Below are 21,689 nucleotides of genomic sequence, written 5' to 3' on the forward strand. Positions count from 1 at the left end.
AAATGTCCCATATAAAGGCTGCCTACCTTTTTTTCTCTTTCAACTTAAAACCTCTTCCCCTTTTGAGATGACAAATCACAAAATCGGCTTGCCCCAGATTGTGGTGATCTACCCCTATCTATGCATCAACCAGGGGCTGACACAGGAGATCAGGTCTGAAGATTGTTGCAGAAAAGAGATAAGCTTTTATAAAACCCACACTCTAATGAACTTTCCATGTCCATCACCATTTCATTCCTTCATTCCCTTGGCAAGTATTTCTGGGGCGCCTACCCTTGGCTGGGCCCTGTTCTGGATGACCGGGAGTCAGCAGTGAGCAAAACAGAGCTTCTCTGCTGGAGTTCGCACACTCGTGACCACAAGCAAGCCAACATGGCAGGCAGGGGAAAATAAAGCAAGGTAGGAGCCAGAAATGGGGTCGGAGCTGGGAAGTTACTGTAAATGGTGGTCAGGGAAGCTCCAGCATCCGCTGGTCACCGGGCACAGGGAGGGGTCAGTCCTGTGGTTGTCTGGCATGGACATTCCTGGTACAGAATCAGTGAAGATAAAGTCCTTGAAGTGGGATGTGCTGAGCCAACTTAAGCAAAGGCATGGTGGCCAGGGTGACCGGTGTCAACAAAGTGGGGAAGAGGTGAGAACATGGAGGGGGACAGCAGGTTCCATGCAAGCCCTGTAGGGCATAGGCAAGATGCAGGGTTTTATTCTGATATCTTTGGGGTGCCCTTGGAGAATTTGAATGAAATGCAGACATGATTGGAATGATTTTAAAATTCTACTTTTCTGTTGGGTGGAGAACAGACCTCAGAGGACAGGGGTGGGGCAGGAGACCAGCTGGGCGAGGAATGTGGGTAGGCCGCTGGATTTGGGGTACAGGATGTGCATTCAATTTGGAAGGGAGATCTAGGAGGATTTGCTGCTGGGTCTGAGGGATGAATGAGTGGTTAGTGGCCTGAGGGCCTGGGATGGTGTGTTGCTGAACTGAGCAGGACTGTGCAGAGGTAAGTCTGGGAAGGAGGAGTTGAGGGTGAGGCAGGATGGACATGAGATCCTTCTGAGCTGGAAGCTTGATGTCCGGGGTTCCAGAGAGGGATTGTACTGGGGGTACAGTATGAAGGGTGTGGTTGGTGGAATAGTGTCTCCTCAAATTCACGTCCACCTGGAGCCTCAGAATGTGACTTTATTTGGAAATAGCGTCTTTGCAGATTGAATGAGTTATGGGTCTTGAGATGGAATAGTCTTGGCTGGAGGGTGGGATGCCCAGCTCACCCTCAAACCGTGTCCTTATAAGAGGAGAGAGCATGAAGCGACACAGAGATGGCAGTGTGGTCAGGGTGGCAGAGACAGGGGTGTGTCTGCAAGCCCTGGATGCCACGCTGCAGGCGGCCATGGGGAACCAGGAGAGAGGCATGGCACGTTCCATCTGTTGGGGCCTCAGAAGGAACCAGCCCTGATTTAGGGCTTCGGGGCTCCCAACTTGTGAAAGAATAAATTTCTGTTCTCTTAAGCCACCAAGTGGTGGTGCTTTGTTGAGAGACCTCTGTGGGAAATGGACGAGGAGTCTCAGGGCACAGACAGCGTGCAGTGTTGGTCTGGATGGAGCTGTACTATGGGACCTGAGCACAGGGCACCTTGACGCCGGGGGCAGAGGAGGTGAGGGGCCCAGGCAGGTGCCTGACACGTCCTGTTTGTCATCATTCCAGTAGAATTTAGAAAGATTGCCAGTGGGAAACAACAGGTGGGAACAGGGGGTAGGTTTGTGTGGCGCGTTTACCCCACCTGCTGTGGGAAGGTTGCTTTGTGCCAGGACAGTCACCCGTGAATGTCCTTGCAGTCCAGTGCCCACTACCAGAAATCAGCCTAATGATATCTTCACCGGCTTGGGAGGGGTATTGCATATTTTAAAATTCAACTTTTTTTAAAAGATTTTATTTATTTGAGACAGTAAGAGAGAGCATGAGTGGGGGCATGGGGTGGGGGTGCAGGGAGGGAGAAGGAGGAGCAGACTCCCCACTGAACAGGGAGCCCGATGCAGGGCTCGATCCCAGGACGGTGAGATCATGATCTGAGCCAAAGGCAGATGTGTCACTGACTGAGCCACCTATTAAAATGCACCTTTATTGAGATCTAATTTACATACAACAAAATGCGTTCATTTTCAAGGTTCTTTCAATGAGTTTTAACAGAGTTATACCAGTGTCACCTCAACCACAATCAAAATAGATTTTCCTTTCCTATCCATCCCGGCTCCCCCCACTGGGGCAAGCAACCCCTGATCTGTGGGTGGTCACTGCATATCTCCTGTCCATGGAATCATCCAGAATGGACTCTTCTGTGCGTGCTGTCCTCAGAGCCCTCCATGCTGCAGGGTGGCGTGCATTGGTGGGCTGGTGTCCGCAGCACACGCTGCATCTCCCCCCAGCCCTGCCGGCCTTGGCCAGCGGAGGAGACGTACACCACAGGAATTGGCAAGCGCTGTGAGCAGGCCTCTTTATCTTCTAAGAGCCAGCTGATAAACACTTGGCGGCCCACCACTGGTCAGGCCTTTGAATATTCAGAGTAACTTCCTGATCACTCTTCCGGCCACATTAGCAGAAAACCCAGCACTGGTTGCTGCTCCTGTATTTGTAGCCCCACTACACCTGACTGTCCCTCCACCTCCCCAGAATCCTGGGAGGGTGTCCTTGAGGGGCTTGTCCCATTTCCCAAGGCGCCACTGAGAGACGTGAAGGCTCTGACCCATCCCCTAGCCTGAATGCACAGGAGCATGTCTTCTATTGTCATTGCTTCTGTCCCATGGTGGGAGGGAGAGGAATGGAGCCTTGCTATGGTTCATCTAGAACATTGTACAGGCCAGAGGGGTCTTCCCAAGGATGCTGGTGCCACCACTGAGTCAAGGGTGTATCCTGTGCCTACACAAGCTCTGTGCTATTCTCTGGTGTGCTCAGCTCACTGGGGAGGGAGGGCCTTTGATCAATGTTGTTTGAGAGCTTGTCCTCCCGGTCACCTGTTGGTCTTTTCTTCATGACATATTTCTCCCCAGGGCTCTTGATGGTCCTCTGCCCAGTGACCTTCAGTTGAGACCACCTGAATCATCAGAGACATTTTAGTAATTCTCAACCTTTTTTTTCTTGTAGGGGTGCCTCTGGCTCGGATGCAGATTTATGCACCTTTTCCCCAGACCCTTACAGTTTTGCAAATTGAGTCAGAGAGCAGCCCTAGTCAAGCCAGTTAGAAAAGTTCTCAGTACTACTGGCCGCAAGGCCTTCTTGTTCTATGCTTCCATGACTTCTGAGGACCAAGGAGACTCGTTCCAGAACCTCTTACTGTTTCTCCTGAGCCCTGGAGGAGGCTCTCCCCTTTTGGCCAGCAGCTTCTCCAGCTGCGTCTCCCATGGCCGTCCCCACCATGAATAGCAGTCCCCACTCCAATTCCTTGGAGTTGTAGGAATTTCCCTGTACTTGTCAGGAAACAGACGATTCAGTGTGATGTTCTTACTCTTGCAGTCCCGAATTCTAACTCTGGGGCTGCTAATGATTTGTTTTGTTTTAGTTCAGCAAAAGTTAAATTATTTCTCTGCGTAAAAGAATACACTTAATCAGCCACAGGAGAAGGATGGGCTCACAGGCATTCTGTTTGGCTTTGTGGTTTGACAGTGCCGGGAATAGTGAGCACCGCACAGATGAGCACCCACAGGCTCTGTTTCACTTCTAGCTCATCCACTTGTGCCACGTGAGCTTCGGTCACGTAACCATTCTGTACTTTCCCACCCTACGGTGTCACAAAACAGTTTGCTGGATACCTAACAACTTGGGGCTCGTCTTAAGATGGCTTGTTATGTCTGTGGTTGGAACACTTTGTAAGTCTAGATGGGTCTGTGCACAGAAGAGTGATAGTCTGTGTCTCCACAAACCAACCAGCTGCAACTGGGAGACCAGTGTGTAGAGGTAAGGGCTGGAAGGTCCATGAGAAGCAGGTCCGTGACCCACCCCGGGGAAGGAGTCCCCATGGCACTGCCTCTGCTTAAGTACTTCTACTCTTAGAATTCACTGTGGCAGGTAAATTATTTGATAGTAATGAGTCCTCTCATTTGTTAGAAAGTTCTCCTTTGAATGAACTGGTATCTGCTGGAACTTCCTTATGCTACTAGCCTCCTCCTGCAGCACACTTCCTGGTGTGTAACAAACCCCCAGAAGATATTAGGGGAACCGAGAACAAGGCTGCTTCTTGCCCAGGACAGTTCACCGCAATCTGAAGAGAGTTTTCACATTGTTCCCTGCACTGTTGTTCTTTGGGGGCTACACATATGCAACTCCTACGATTCCTTACAAGGGGGCCTTGTCCCAGGAGTTCAGCCTCCACATTCCTCAGTGCAGCTCCCATCACACGTAGGATGCAGTGCCCAGGCCTGGAAGAAACTACCCACTGGTCAGCACGGACACCACCAGAGGCAGATTGGTGGCCCCTGTGGCCCCAGGGAGTGGCCCAGCACTCATTTCCTTTGAAATGTGGTCTCACAAACCTCCTGTGAGGAGGCTGACTCGTCTTCCCAGCTGGAGGGTCTGCCTTCACCTGAGACCAATCTGGTCAGGGGATGAGGCAAAGGGACTTGATGCCAGTTCTGAGTCTAGTCCCTGAGAATTCCTCCATCCTGAGGGCAGGCAGGACTGCTTGGCAAAGATGGGAGGGCACACAGGGCAGAGATGGGTTATCCCAGGTGAGGCCACGTTAGTCCAGCCACCAGCAGTGGCTCACCTGCTGGTTGAAGACAGCTGTGTCACTCCAGTCACCTTGACTGTCTAGTCCCAGCTTGCCTGTAGACTTGTGAGCCATACTAAAGGCCTGTGTCCCATGCCACTAGGGTTTTAGGGTTGTTTTTATGCAGTGTTATTTTGGCAAGAGATAACTGATACACCACACTACCAGCCATCCAAGACTGGATTATTTATTATAGGGATCTATATCAAAGCAGTGATTGGTTTACTTTCATCTCAGAATTTTTACATATACCAATATTGTGACCTGGGCTGCCCGACATGGTAGCTCGTAGCCACACAGGACAATGGAGCATTTGGAATAAACATCAAATGCGCACCTGATTTTGAAGACTTCATACAAGAATAAGATAAAATATCTCATTGATAAATTTTACATGTAATCACATGTTCAAATGATTATAGTTTGTGGATATTGAGTTAAAATATTTTGAGGATTGGGGTGCCTGGTTGGTGCAGTTGGTTAAGCATCTGACTCTTGGTTTTGGCTCAGGTTGTGATCTCAGGGTCATGAGATTGACCTTGCATAGGGCTCTGTGCTCAACACAGGGTGCTTGAAATTCTCCCTAGCCCCCGGCCTCTGTCCCCCCATTTGTGCTCTCTCTCTCCCTTCCTTAAATAAATACATAAACAAATAAATCTTTAAAAAATACTTTGAAGATTAATTTCCTCAGTTTCCTTTGACCTTTCTAAAATGTGACTACTAGAAAATTCAAAAATGTACATGTGACTCATGGTATGTCTCACAGCATCACTCAAAGTAGTATCTTCCTAGCCTATATGTTTATAATTTTCTTTTTTCTGTATCTTATTGCTTTCAGTTCCAACCACATCAAATGATATGGAATCTTGAGCGTTATCTTGACTATTTCATTATCCCTCACAAATTTTATATCTCAGCAAATTGGATAAGCTTCTATTCCTTATTTTCATCAGACTCATTGATTTAAAGTAATTCTGATGAGCACAAGATCAATACCACAACCCCATAACATTTCACTCATCAGTTTATTTCACATGGAGAAAATGATTTACCATGCCTGGTTGTACCATGATCCAATCATTGGCAGTTAAGAATCTGCCCTAGAGTGTCATTCAGCCTACATTTTACCATTTTATCCAGAAGGATTTAAAAAGAATTTTTGTGAAGGGCTTTGCTAAGATCATCATACATATGTGGAAATCCAGATTTAAAGAATGGGAGGTAAAATTGAGATCTGCAGAATGAGAGGCGTTCCCCAATGCACCAATGAACTTACACATCAAGAATGGAAACAAGGCATGAGTCAACTAAGATGATGACATAGGAGGCTCCTGAGCTCCCCTCCTCCCACGGCCACACCAAATTTATGGTTACCCACAGGGCAATTCTCTCTAAAAGAGATCCAGAAACTGCCTAGGTGACTCCTACACATGAGACACATGAACAAATACCCACATCTAATTGTGTAAGAAAGGCTGAGATACACTTTGGCCATAAACTCTACCCCTGGCTGAATATCATACAATCAGGAGGGAACTGCAACTCCTAACTTCCCCCTGAGGAGCAAATGGTTTGGATCCCATATCTAGAGTCCTACCCCAAAACAACTAGCTCTGAAAGCCAATGGGATGTGTATTCATGAGACTAACAAGACTATGGCATACAGAGAAGAAATTATCAGCAGGCAAGTAAGTACTCACTTGGCTATCCCCCCAAACAGCACAGAGAAAGCAGGCAAAATTATTATCTCCCAGTCTTCCCCTGAAAGGGGTTTTTCTGCATACTTTGAAAGTTCCTATCCAAGGGCCATGTTTCTAACTTAGCAGGCATCAATGTGCTAGCTGAAATATTCCCTAGAGACTGAGAAGCTGGTAGATACCTTTCATCCCTTCTCCCTCCAGCCTGCTCCCATAATAAAACCTAGTTGCCAGTGTCTCCTTGGAATATGCTTATACACAAGTGTGGCTTCTAGCTCTTGAGGCTGCCATCAAAGGGACAGAACCCCAGATCACTTGTCCCCAGTAGCCAATGACATGTGCACTTATGATTCCCAGGACTATACCAAACAAACAGTTCTTAATGGTCATAGGAGCAACATATTCTCATCTGTCTTCTGCCTCCTGCCAGGAGCTGTACACCCAGGGCCAGCAAAGAGCAACAAGCCCATCTCCAAGCTTCTCCCTAGAAGGAACTTAACTATGCATCCTCCCAGCTGCTGCCTGAGGTTATAGTTTCTAGTCAGCCTACCTTTAGGTACTGACTGTGATCCTCCCCTTTGGGATGATGATGGTTCTTGGCACACCTTCAACTACTGGAAGCCACTAAAAACAAAGAAGGAGGCTTGGACAATCACAAAAGCTTGAGAGACAACAAACTAGGGGCTTAGACCAGGCTTGATGATGATGTTCATCTACATGAGACTGCTCTTGTCAAGTCTAGGAGTGGTGGCTGTTTTATCCAAGGTGCAGAAACCAACATATAGGGTATAGGAAAATGAACAGAGAAATATGTTCCAAACAAAGGACATGATAGATATTCAGAAATAGATCTTAATTTAAAAGAGGTAAGTGCCCGTCACCCATTCACCCCCACCCCCGCCCTTATTCTGTATGTTGGCAAATTGAACACCAATAAAAAATAAATTTATTATTAAAAAAATAAATAAAATAAAATATAAGTATAAAAAATAAAAGAGGTAAGTGATTTACTTGATAGAGATTTCAAAATAATGGTTTTAAAAGACTTCAGAGGGGTCAGGAGAGCAATGTATGAATGAAGTGAAAATTTCAACAAAGAGATAGAAAAATATTAAAAAGTACCAAATGAAATCATAGAGCTGAGATACAATAACTGAACTGAAAGACTCAGTAGAAGTATTCATCAGCAGGCTAGATCAAGTAAAAGAAAGGATCAGCAAACTTGAAAACAAGGCATTGGAACTCAAAGGGCAAAAGAAAGAAAAAAGAATGAAAAAGAGTGAGGATAGCTTAAGGAACATATGAGACACCATCAAATGGACCAATACACACAATATAGAGGTCCCAGGAGAGAAGGGGGAAGAAAGTTCATTCAAATAAGTAATGGCTGAAAACTTTCCTAGCCTGGGGAAAGAAACAGACATCCAGATCCAGGGAGCTTAGTTCCAAAAGTGAATCTATTTTTTTAAAGATTTTATTTATTTATTCACGGAAGACACACACACACACACACACACACACACAGAGACAGAGACATAGGCAGGGGGAGAAGCAGGCCCCCTGAAGGTAGCCTGATGTGGGACTCCATCCCGGAACTCCAGGATCATGCTCTGAGCCAAAGGCAGGTGCTTAACCCCTGAGCCATCCAGGTCCCCAAAAGTGAATCTAAAGAGACCTACACTGGATTAAAGACAAGAAGAGAATCTTAAAAGCAGCAAGAGGAAAGCAACTTGCTATCTTCAAGGGAAAACCCCATAATACCACTAGCAGATTTTTTCAACAGAAACTTTGTAGGCCAGATGGGAATGGGATTATTTATTTATTTATTTAGGGATAATATATTTAAAGCATGGAAAGAAAACAACAACCTGCCAACCAAGAAGATTCTACGTGGCAAAGGTGTCCCTCAGAATTAAAGAGAAATAAAACATTTTCCAGACAAACAGAAGTTGAAGGAATTGATCACCACTAGGGCAGAAATGTTAAAGGGAGTTCTTCAAGCTGAAAGGAAAGAACACTAATTAGTAACATGAAAACATATGAAAGTATAAAACTTACCAGGAAGGTAAATGTGTAGTTAAATTCAGAATACTCTAACTTTCCAAGGGTGGTTGGTAAATCATTTATAACTGTAGTATGAAGGTTAAATGGCAAAGTATTAAAAATAAGTATAATGACAGGGGCACCCGTGTAGCTCAGTTGGTTAAACATTGGACTCTTATTCTGGCTCAGGTCATGATTTCAGGGTTGTAAGATTGAGCCCTGCATTGGGCTCTGCTTTCCACATGGAGTCTGCTTGCAATTCTCTCCCCTTGCCCTCTGTCCCTCCCTCCTACTTGTGCATATGCTCTCGTCTCAAATAAATAAATAAATAAATAAATAAATTCCTTAAAAATAACTATAATAACAATAATTTGTTAATGTATACACAATATTAAAAGCTGCAAACTGTGACATAAAGAATAACCTGTGGGGGTGTGTGTGGCATGTGTTCAGAGTTAGATCTTATCAGCCTAAAATAGACTGTGATGAATATAAGATATTTTATGTAAGTCTTGTGGTAACCACAAAGCAAAAGCTTATAGAAGATACACAAAACATAAAGAGAAAGGAATATGAGTACACCACTCCAGAAAATCATCAAATCACAGAGGAAGAGAGCAAGTGAAGGAGGAACAAAGGAATACAAAAAAACCAGAAAATAGTGAACAAAATGGCAGCACAAATCTATATCTCTCAATAATTGGTTTAAATGTAAATGGACTAAATTTTTCAATCAAAAGACACAGAGTGATCGAATGAATTAAAAAAAAAAACCTATTTGCTGCCTACAACAGAAAGAAGTGGACTAAAAGTGAAAGGTTTGCATAATCCATGCAAATGAAAAAAAAAAGCAGAGGTAGCTATACTTAGACAAAATATACTTTAAGCCAAAGACTGTAACAAGATACAATGAAGGTTAGTATATAATGACAAAAGGGTCAATTCAGCAAGAGGATATAACAAGTGTAAATACTTATGCACCTAACATCAGAGCACCTAAATATATAAAGCAAATACTAACAGACATGAATGGAGAAATAGCAATACAATAACAGGGACATCCAGACCAATGATCATTAAAGAAATATTGGATTGCACTACTATTAGACCAGGTGGGCCTAACAGATGTAGCATTCCACCCAACAGCAGCAACATACACATTCTTCTTGTGCACATGGAACATTTTTCATGATAGAGCAGATGTTAGGCCAAAATATGTTGTTTATTAAAATGAGTCTTTTTTTTAAATAAAGATTTTATTTATTTATTAGAGAGAGAGTGAGAGAGAGCACAAGTAGGCAGAGTGGCAGGCAGAGGGAGAGGGAGAAGCAGGCTCCCTGCTTCCTACTGAGCAGGGAGCCTGATGTGGGACTCGATCCTAAGACCCTGGGACCATGACCTGAGCTGAAGGCAGACACTTAACTGACTAAGCCACCCAGGCAATCCTAGAACAAGTCTTAATGAATTTCAGAGATTGAAATCCTATCAAGAATCTTTTCTGATCACAATGGTATGAAACTAGAAATCAATTATAAGAAGAAAATGGAAGAATTTACAAATATGTAGAAATTAAACAGCATGCCCCTGAACAGCCAATGGTTCACAGAAGAAATCAAAAAGTATATTGAGATAAGTGAAAACAGACATACAACGTATTAAAACTTACGTGATGCAGCAAAAGCAGTTCTAAGAGAGAAGTTTATAGTGATATACACATATGTCAGTAAAAAGTAAGATCTCAAATAAACAGCCAAATTTTACACTTCAAGGAACTTTACACCTCAGGAACTTGAAAAAGCAGAACAAACTAGGCCAAAGTTAGTAGAGGGAAGGAAATAACAAAGATCAGAGCAGACATAAATTAGAGACTAAAAAGGCAATACAAAAGATTAATGGAACTAAGAGCTGATTTTTTGAAACAATAAACAAAATAGACAAAACTTTAGCTAGACTCACTTAGAAAAATAAGGAGGATTCAAATAATTAAAATTAGGAATTTACATTAGATTACATCACATTACAATAGATACCATAGAAATATGAAGGAACATAAGGACAGCAGTGAATAATTATACACAAAAATTTGATGACCTAGGAGAAATGGATAGAATCCTACAAACATATGACCTACCCAAGACTGAATCATGAAGAGTCAGAAAATCTGAACGGATCAATTACTAGTAAGGGGATTGAATCAATAATCAAAAACCTCCCAACAAACTAAAGTCCAGGACCAGATGGCTTCATTGGAGAAATTCTATCAAACATTTAAAGAAGAACTACTACCAATCCTCTCAAATTTTTCCAAAGTAAAAGATATGGAAACATTCCCAAGCTCCTATTATGAGGCAGCATTACTCTGATACCAAATCCAGACAAAGTCATCATAAGAAAAGAAAATTACAGGCCAATATCCCTGATGAACGTAGATGCAAAAATCTTCAACAAAATATTAGCAAAATGAGCTCAACAGTACCTTAAAAGGGTCATACATCATGATCAAATGGGATTTATTCCAGGGATTCAAGGATGGCTCAACATCTGCAAATGAATTAATGTGATACATCATATTTACAAGATGAAGGATAAAAATCATATCATCAACTCAATAGGTGCAGAAAAAGCATTTGACAAAATCCAAAATCCTGTCATGAAAAGAACTCTCAACAAAGTGGATGTGGAGGGAACATATCTCAACATAATAAATGCCATATGCAATGAACCCACAGCTAATAATATTCTCAGCGTTGAAACATTGAAAGCTTTATTCCAAAGGTAAGAAATAAGAATGTCTACTCTAACCATTTTTATTGACATAGTTCTGCAAACCCTAGCCAGAGCCATTAATCAAGAAAAGAATTAAAAGGCAATCAAGTAAGAAGGAAGATGACAGGGACGCCTGCCTTCAGCCCAGGGCATGATCCTGGGGTCCCGGGATCGAGTCCCATATCGGGCTCCCTGCGTGGAGCCTGCCTCTCTCTCTGTGTCTCTCATGAATAAATAAATAAAATCTTAAAAAAAGAAGGAAGATGACATAAAATTATATAGAGAGAACCTGTAACACTCCACCAAAAACTATTTGAACTAATAACAATTTCAGCACAATTGCAGGATACAACATCAATATACAAACATTAGTTGCATTTCTATATATAGCAATGAATTACCAGAAAAAGAAATTCAGAACACAATCCCATTTACAATTGCATAAAAAAGAATAAAATTCTTAAAAATAAATGTAACCGAGGAAGTGAAAGATCTATGAATTGAAAAGCATAAGACATTGATGACAGAAATGAAGAAGACATAAATAAATGGAAAGATAGTCTCTGCTCATGGGATGAAAGAGTTAACATTGCTAAAATGTCCATAGTACTCAAAGCCATCTATAGGTTCAATGCCTTTCAAAATCCAATGACATTTCTCACAGAAACAGAATAAGCAATGTAAAATTTGTGTAGAACCACAAGAGACCCCAAAGAGCCAAAGCAGTCCTGAGAAAGAACAAAACTGAAGGCATCACACTTCCTGATTTCAAACTATATTATGAAGCCACATAAATCATAACAGTGTGGTATCGGCATAAAAACAGACACAGAGATCAATGGAACAGAATAGAGAGCCCAGAAATAAACCCACGCAGATGTGGTCAACTAATTTTCCACGAAGGAGCCAAGAATCAACAGCTTTTTCAATAAATGGTGCTGGGAAAGCTGGACAGCCACATACAAAATAATGAAACTGGATCCCTATCTTACTCCGTACGTAAAAATCAACTCAAAATGGATTAAAAACTTAAACATAGAACCTGAAACCATAAAATTCTTAAAAGAAAACATCACTTGACATCAGTCTTGGTGGTGATTTTTTTGGATTTGACACCAGATGCAAAAATAAAGAAGTTGGACTAAAACCTCTGCACAGTGAAGGAAACCATCAATGGGGCAATCAATAAGTGGTAGAAAATAACTGCAAACCATGATAAGGAGTTAATATCTAAAATATGCAAGGAACTTAGACAACTCAATAGCCAAAAAAAAAAAAAAAAAAAGAAAAAAAAAAAAAGAAAAAAAAAACCCAAAATAAACCCAATTGAAAAGTGGGCAAAAGGTCAAAATAGATTTTTCCAAAGAAGATACAGATGGCCAACAGGTACATAAAGAAATGTTCAACATCACTCACCATCAGGGAAATGCAAATCAAAACCTCAATGAGATGTCACCTCACACCTGTTAGGGTGTCCACTGTCAAAAACAGCAAGAGGTAACAAAATGGTGGCGAGGATGTGGGGAACAGGAAGCCTTGTGTGTTGTTGGCAGGATTGTGAACTGGTGCAGCAACTCTGGAAATCAGGACAGACGTTCCTCAAGAAATTGAAAATGGAACTAGCCTGTGATCCAAGAATCCCAGTTCTGGGTATATATCCAACGGCAGGGCAGCCCGGGTGGTTCAGCGGTTTAGCGCCGCCTTCAGCCCAGGGGGTGATCCTGGGGACCCAGGATCGAGTCCCACATCGGGCTCCCTGCATGGGGCCTGCTTCTCCCTCTGCCTGTGTCTCTGCACCCCCGCCCCCCATCTCTCATGAATAAATAAATGAATTCTTAAAAAAAACAAAGGGGGTGCAATGATTCTCTTGAAGAGGTACCTGTACTCACATGTTCATAGCAGTATTATTCACAGTAGCTACGATATAGAAACAACCTAAGTGTCGACAGAAGAGTGGATAAAGAAAATGTGGCATATATATAAAATAGGATGTTATTCATCCTTAAAAAAGAGAGAAATCCTGTTGTTTGTGGTAACATGGATGAACCTGGGGGGCATTATGCTAAGTGAAACAAGCCACACCTGAGAAAGGCCAAAAACCTTTTTTTTGCATTCAAAGCAACAGTAGAAAAGTGGTTGCCTGGGGGAAAGGGTTGGGGGGGGGTGGAATAGAGAGGGGTAGGTAGCTTTTAAGAGTACGATTTTTCAGTTTTGAGATGAATAAGATCTGGGGATCTAAAGCCTAACGTGGCGACTGCAGATGATAACACTGTATCGTATAATTGAAATTTGCTGAGAGTAGAATTTAAAGATTCTCCCCAGAAAAGCCCCAAGCTAGTTATGTGGGGTGATGCATGCATTCACTCAGGGGGGGCTCCTGGCCCAGTGGACATGTGTATATATATCGAATCGTCACATTGCAGGTGTTAAGTATCTTGCCGAGTGAGGGACGGGGTGGGGGGTGACAGGTAGGGAGAGAGAGGTAGGGGGCTATGGGATCAGGCTTACAGAAATCCCCAAAAAATGCTGAGGTGGAAGGAATCCAGAGCGAAGGGAACGACAGACCACCCTGCTCTGGGTGTGGGTGGGGAGGGGGTCTTTTTTTATGACAGTCATCTGTGACCAACAAAGAATAACCATGAAGCCATTAAAGATGTGATCAGCAGTCCTCGCTCACACCAAGACGTCACAAGGATGATAAGGACACAGGCTCCCTAGTCACTTCTAAAGGACTGTCTGTGGGGGCCCCGTCGGGACCCCTCTCACTTCTGAGAGTGTCTCTGTGGCTTTGCTTAATAAACTTCGATCACTTTACTCAGTGTCCTTGGTCCCCGAGATTCATTCTCCGACTCCGTGGGACAAGAACCCAGCTCTCCCGCTTCACTGCCATTTAATTTCAAGAACTAGAGAAAAGAAGTGGCTTTTTGGTGGTGCGCTCCGAGCGTCCGCCACGCTCTTTTCTAAGTGCTCCAAGAGTATTTATGCAGCAGCATGTTTTCTCTCTCTCTCTATCTCTCTCTCTCTCTTTTAAGATTTTATCTATTTATTCATGAGACACAGAGAGGCAGAGACACAGGCAGAGGGAGAAGCAGGCTCCCCGCAGGGAGCCCAACGTGGGACTTGATCCAGGGACCCCAGGATCACACCCTGGCTGCCGCGCAGCAGCACTTCCTAACGCATGTCTGGGCGGCGGGTGACTGGTCTTCAGGGCTTGTTTCCCAACCTTTCGTTTTGGAGCTCAGGACTTCTGTGGTCCCCAGGTCTGTGAGCATCCTTCTCCGGCTCCGATACCCTCAGGCAGCAGGACACTTGTCATCCTGATTCTGTGGGCCTGCGTTCCCAGCACCCCCCCTCCGGTCTAGCCCCCCTGGTTGGGGTCAGGGGCGGCCGGCCTCTACCCCAAGCTTGTTCAGCAGAAATCACTGCTGAAATGTCTCAATAACAGGAGCTCCTCGGAGCCATGCCAGGTCTTAGACCAGATATAAAAAGTTATGTTCATGGAGGCAAGCTCAGGTTTTCATTTAAAAAGTGAAAATAATCTCCCTTGAAAGTTTGGTAAAGGTCAATACCTTCCCTAATACTCTCTGTTTGACTCTCCTCCTATGAACCATGTTCCTACTCGTAGAAGGACATGTGACAGATGTTCACCAGGCGCCCCCGCACCTGCACCTGTGAGCCCCCCAAGCCTCCTACACGCAGTAGGGCCCCGTGGGAGTCTAGACAGGAGTAGCTGGGGAACCACCCCCCTGGCCTCCGGGCTTGGCTCCTGGGGTTCCCTGGAATGTTCTGGGCTTGGTTTGTGAGGTTCCCTGGAATGTTCTCCCCCCAGGCTCGCTTCCCAGGGAGGTGGCTGATCCCCTCTCATCCTCTCATCCTCCAACGCTCTGCTCAAGGGTAACCCCTGGAGAAGCCTGCAGCCCCACACCCAGCAGCCCCCTCGGTGCTCCCCAGGAGCCTGCTCCCCCAGGGCAGGGCTGCCTTTCTGGCCCCCGCTTGTCACCGTGTGCCGGCACAGACTGCCACCTGCCACCTGTGCATCATGCTCACCTGTCAAGTTTTGGGTTCAGTTGTCCCTTCTGCTCATTCGACCTGGGTTCTCCAGCTGGCGCCCTGTAAACAGGACTGACCGCTGACCCAAAAGTTATGTTCATGGAGGCAAGCTCAGGTTTCCACTTAAAAGTTTATTGGGATGGCATTGTGCTTCCCGGGAGCACCCAGAGATGAGTCACCGCGGGCTGGTTAGGACATGGCAGGGACACTGTGGGGCTAAACACGAGGGTTGGGGCGGAGGCTTCGGGGCGGGGGGTGAGGGTCACATTGTAGGGAGATGACCAGGAAAGGGTGGGGACGAGGGCTGTGAGTTGGGTTCATTATGCAGCCTGTGCCTCCTTCACGGATGGAACTGCTAAGTCCTCCTCCGCCCACGATGGGAGAGGGGGGAGTGCTCCTTCCAGGAGGAGGACTTGCGCCATGTTTTAGGACTTCTTCCTGCCTCTGCTGGTCGTCAGGGGCTTCCGTTCAAAACAATGCACAGGTCAAAGAGACATATTTTGGGGGGATGTGTGGCGTTCGCCTCGCCCACATATCCAGCCCATCGCAGCAGCTTGCTTAGCTCGTCCGCCCACCATTTGTTCCTCTTGACCCAATTGGCATCTCGCCTCCAGCACGCAGCTGTTAATACAGAGCAGTGCTCAACCTGCGCACCCGTGCATGGTCCTCAGGGGCTCCTAAGGCCTCTGGCTCAATGTTCAGAGTCCTCTGTGGATGGTTCTCACTGTCTGGGACTGGCCTGATCTTGCTCGTGTGGCCTGCGTGGTGTTGACCGGCTCTTTGGCGTGGCTGACTCTGTGACTATTGTCCTGTGTAGGGGATTATTCTCCTATGACCCCCACAACCCGAGGGTATTGTGACGTTGCATAAAACCCGTTGCCTTCCCATCCTTCCAGCTTTGCCTGATAGTGTCAGCAGCGGGGCTGTCTCCTGTCCTCACTGCTCTTTATTCCCAGACTCCAGCCCTCCCTGCTGCTGCTCAGGGACCCTGAGGTTCAGGGGAGTGGGAGGGGTGAGGATGCTGCTGGTTTACAATCTTCACACCTTGGATTGACTTTCCTTACGTGGGCCAGCACGACGTCCCACACATCAGATTCAGGCTTTAGAATGTGGAGTTGAAGCCTCTTTATTGCTGTCTACTGTCTGGGACAAATGGTGCTAATCTGGCCACCCCACCTCCCCAGCCACCTGGGGTGTCCTCCCTCTGTTCCTTTGCTCACATCCTTCACCCCCAACCATGTCCTGGCTCCTCCCCACTTTGCTGCCCATGTCCTTCTGGAGGAAGTGCGGGAGTCTGGCTGCTGACCTCGCCTCCTTGGAAGCCCATGCCCTGGGCTGCTTCTCGGGACTCTGTCCCCGAGTACCTGTATGCTTGATCGCACCCCAGGAAGGCTGTGGTTGGGTTCTGTTCTCCTCTGTCCTTGTATCCGGGGGCAGTGAGCGGTCTCACACATGCAGAAAACTGAAAGCAGCAGAGTCTCAAGCCAGCTGGGCTTGGGCTGTTCTCTCCTCTCAAGTTCTGCAGACGTATAGCCCCGGACCGGTGGTCCTCACGCGGCCCAGGGCTCCCGGTCCCGCCGCCCCCTGTCCCTGGGGCCAGGCCCTCTGTTCACCACGTGGGGTGGTTGGCCAGATGGAGAAGAAGGGCAAAAGGTGCACATCAGGGGACCTTCAACTGCCCCGGAACCAGAGCTCTTTCACTCTGCCACAAGGGATGCCACTGGGTGCCACGCGGGATGCCGCAGAGGCTGGTGTGCAGACATAGGGCTTTGCAACCAGGGCCGTGTGTCCAGGCAAAACTTCCACCTCTATGGAGAAGCAGGGCTCAGAAACTGGGGAGAGTTGTTCTCTGGGATGCACTTGCCGCTCCAATCTCCACACATTCGTGCCTCAGCGTGGGCTGGGACCACTTGCACACACTGTCACTCACCCATGGGGCCACGCATCCACCTGAAGACACAACAAACCATCAGAAAGTTTCAGCTGCTTGTTCCCGGGGGTCTTGCTGGCTCAAAGGCGATGCCCTCAGCTAACTGTATTCCTAGAGCCCCATGTAAGCATGTTGTCTCTATTTTTCCTACAAAAGCTACACTTTGGGCCAGTTCAAGACTCAGAAAATGAGTATGTCAATGGTTGGAGTCTTGTGTCACCGAGGGAAGCAAAGCTGTGACGGGTCTGGCTCTGCTCTACGCACGGGGCAGCAGGAACAGGACCCAGGAGAGCTGGGTGCCCCGTCTGGTGAGAGAAGAGGAAGCTGGCCAGGGTGGGGGTGGGAGAGGGGTGTGGGACATAGTGCGCGCGTGCGCATGTGTGTGCGCATGTGTGTGTGCACGCGTGTGTGTGTCTGCAGGGGCCTCTCATTGCCAGTGACAACCAACATTCACCGGGTTTGTTTGGTTAAAACCGTGGCCCCCAAGAAGCGAATGAGGGACTCAGGGAGAAATATAAGAGACAAAAGCATTTGTGAACAAGAAAAACAGGCTGTATCCAGGTTGCCTAGAGAGTACATGGCTGGTGACTTCCAGTAGCAGCAGCTAGGACTAGTCATGGACAAAAGTCATTTCTGTCTTTTCTGTATGTTCAAGGAAATGTCCTAGAGGCCAAAGGCCACGGTCCTGGAAGACATTCTGATTCCAGAGAATAAATGAAGAGACTGGGACTTGGGAACATCCTAGTTAATCCTGAAATCCTAATAAATGTTAACAAAAGGCTCATATTCTAGGACAAAACGGATACTTGGTAAGTACTAAGTGAGAGAAAAATACTTGAGAAAAGTTTTGTTTGTCTGCAGGTTTCAACAGTGCTTGCAGGGAAACGATGTTCATGAGTTTACTCTCAAAGACATATTTTCATAAATGCTGATATGTTGTAAATATCTGCAGAAGGTTGAAGAGCCTGGAAAGGAAACTAGTGTTGAAAACTCTACACACCGTGACTCTGGAGTTGTTCAGTGTACATCCTATGCAACTATGAGCAGCAGCCCAGCTTACAGTTACTCACATGAAAAGTTAACATTCAAGTGCCCAGGGTGGGGGCTGTGGCCGTGGATGCTTGGTGCAGGTATGGACACATGGTCCAGAATACAAGTGGATTAAGGAAGTTATTTGTGTGGGAGTGTGGACAGCAGCCCAGGGTGGGTTATCAGAACCAAAGCAAGGGCAGAGGGTAGCTACCCAGGATGGCAGCGGTGATTTAGACGGAGGGAAGGTTGGTCAAATAGGTAAATATCTTGAGGGTTATAGAAGCCATGTTTCTCACGGTCAAAGAAAGAAATTATAAATATGGAAAGGGAGAAGACTGGAATAAATCCTACGGTGCTAAGTTAAAACTGGAGCTGTTTCAACAAATGTGGGTAGATGCAGATATAAGTACAGAGGTAAATGTGTGTGTGTGTGTGTGTGTGTGTGTGTGTGTGTGTGTGTGCAGCTTTCCCGGCCAGAGTGCCTGGGAGCAGACACCTCTGTAGCAGAGAACACGCTAGAGCCCAGGGACTAGTTTCAGCAGATCATTCTCCACAGAAGGGAGCCGGGCTGATTCCAGGTTCCAGGGCTGGGACTGCAGACGTGCACGGTGGGCCGCAGCAAAAAGTGCTCACACGGTGACCTGTTGTTGAGAGGACACAGTGGCCAGCTTGAAGGGGCTCCTACTGGTTGGATCTGCAGTGACTTTACACCAAAATTAATAATACTGATAAAATAATAGCAAGGTTTGCAATAACCCACTGAGAAAAATAGGAACCCATCAGCCTGTTTTGACAAAAATGAGTAGAGAAGAGAGGAAGCTTTCAGCAGCATGCCAGCCTCTTGGCGGGGTAGGGCTGGTGAAGCGGAGAATCACCGCTGGAAGCTCGTAGTAAGTGATGCAGGAAACACCAGCTGTGCTGGACCTGGCAGGTGGCAGTTGGATGAGGGTAGGGACACTTACAACTTCACGGCTTCTCCTCTTAAAATACGTTCTCATTCCAAAGTGAGAAAGAATGGCCTGACGGTGCTGGAATCTGCCAGATGCCCCCTGCATCTTGCCATCGCTACCGACACGAGCCTGGGGAACAATCCCCCCCCCCCACTCCCCGTGTATCACCTGCTGGGACCCGTGAGATGCGTCATCACAGCATCACTTCTGCAATGTTTCCACCAGAAAGGCCTATCCCGTATCAGTCAGAAGGCAACCCTGTACAAACCCAAATTAAGGAACGTCCTGTAATCTAGTGTCAGGTGTCAAGGTCATGAGACCAGGGAAAGTCTGATTTCGAGAGAGCCCTTGAGAACTGAGCATACCACGTGAAAGTACCCTGGACCTTTCTGCCCTGAATGGCTTTAGTGGGACAACCAGAGAAGCCAGGAGGCATCTGACATTAGGACAGAGATGGGTCTGCACTGATCGAGGAGCTGTCGGTTTTCATCTCTGTGTCATCAACCGATCCCTACCCTACTTCTCTGTTAAGATCGCCAAATGCACGCAGGCCATACAAATGGTTTCTTTGACATTTTCTGCCCACTGACAGCTATAAAACATGAGGCTGGTAAGAAAAATGGAATCTTAGCAAACTAGAGAAACACGAAGGTGCATTTGGGAGAAATTATTTCATGGAGAGCCAGTCATGGGAGAAGTCTGTTCGGTGGTCGGACGGTGCAGACCGTGGAGGCAGCATTTCATTTTCATCACAGTTGTCCTTGCAGCATCAGACATTTGGGGACCTGCTCTGTTTCACAATTAATGTTTTCATTTCTTCCCGAGATTTAACTTTCTGTACCATCGGACCCTGTGTTGGTTCCAAGGCACTATGACAAACAGGAGACAGCGCCGAAAAGCTGAACGCCCAGATGTGACACGTGTTTAGAGATTTAATCTTGGCAGGTATGGAGGTGATGCTGGCGAATAGGATGGCAATGCTCAGCTTGTTCAGGGTTTACTCAGACTTTGCATCAGCCCTTTTCTCTTAGGAGACGTGGGAGGGCAAAAGGGCACATGAAAGGTTGAGTCTTTTTGTTCTAATCACTGGAACTTTCTTTTAGATAATAATTATGTCAACTCAATATGCAACGATGGGTGCTGGGAGGCAACAGTTCTAAATAATGAGACCTTAATGCACATGAAGGGAAGCTGTTACCTTGAGGATCAGAAGAGCCTTCATTCTTCACTCTCATGCTGAATCTCCAAATCCCTGCACACAGCAGCACGCCCCTCTCCTTGCAATACAAGTGTTATTCATCACTAATAGGGGGGTTGTTGAAAGGGAAGTGGGTGGGACAATCAGGTAACTGGGTGATGGGATCTGACGGGGGCACTTGATAGGATGAGCGCTGGGTGTTATACTATATGTTGGCAAATTGAATTTAAATAAAAAAATGTAAAAAAAAATAAAAATAATGGCATCCTACGACATTGCTCTGTTTGGCTGTGTAGGAGGCAGAAATTGGGCCCATTTTATTCTTTCAGAATAAATGGATGTTGTGACCAGCACTGGTCTCCTCAGAAACACTAAGGAAGCTCACTGCCACGGGGCTCTGTGGCTCACTCTGTCAGAGTCCCATTTGGTATCCTTATAGTTATGTATTTCAACAAAGCAAAACAAAATGTTTAACTGGAAATATTATTGTATGTATTGAAAAAAACAATGTAGATATTAAAGCAATAAAAACATACATTTCTCAGGACAATGTTTACGAGTTTGCACAATCTTAGTCTTGGGTTTGCTAGAAGTGGGCCTTGAGTTTCGGGTGAGACTAGTTCTGCTTATTTCCATGTGCTCAGATAACCCTATTATTCCAGGCAGTAAAAAGTCAAGTAAGCCATCCCAGTGGAGAAGAACTCAAAATCACCTTCCAACTTCTCGCCTATCTGTAGCACATGGGGGTTCTCACTGTGATGCGGGCCGCGGCAGGACACGTCCAGGGGATACTCAGAGCCTTGCTGTGGTCATGTCCCTGGGTTTCTAACGTTGCTTTTGGCCCCCAGCCACAGTAATTTTGGTTTCAGTGCTGAATTCTCAAGACCATTTCTTTGCTTCATCTCCATTGAGCACCTTTAATGTATGTCTAATGTATCTAGCAAGGTTTTCCCTAAGGTTTGAGGATTCTGGAGTGCTGGCTACATCACAGAAAAAGCCAGGGCAACCTAAAATCAGATACTGGAAGTTTCTGCTCCCAAATTCAGGTTATTTTATCAGAATAATGTCTCCCAAAGCCCAGCCCAGGTAAGTCTCTGGGCCTATATTTGAGGTCTAAAAGTGGCCATTAGCAAGCTTTCCATATCAATAAGGGCAGGCAACCCCAAGATTGCTAGTATAAGCAATCTATTTACTGCCCAAGAATGAGTAAGCAATTTCAGATAGCTTTTGCTAAAGTAGCTTTTTTCCCCTTTCTGAAATATATATGC

At 45.8% G+C, this 21,689-nt stretch overlaps 1 long non-coding RNA gene across 1 annotated transcript; it reads left to right on the forward strand.

The window, feature by feature from the left end:
• Window positions 1-279: 279 nt before the first annotated feature.
• Window positions 280-20,128, forward strand: LOC129499721 (uncharacterized). The gene is made up of 3 exons (XR_008662446.1): window positions 280-399; window positions 17,897-18,050; window positions 20,049-20,128. It is a non-coding gene; the product is annotated as an uncharacterized LOC129499721 (long non-coding RNA).
• Window positions 20,129-21,689: the final 1,561 nt, after the last annotated feature.

This window comes from Nyctereutes procyonoides, unplaced genomic scaffold, assembly GCF_905146905.1.
Source record: "Nyctereutes procyonoides isolate TBG_1078 unplaced genomic scaffold, NYPRO_anot_genome, whole genome shotgun sequence".
NCBI lineage: Eukaryota > Metazoa > Chordata > Mammalia > Carnivora > Canidae > Nyctereutes > Nyctereutes procyonoides.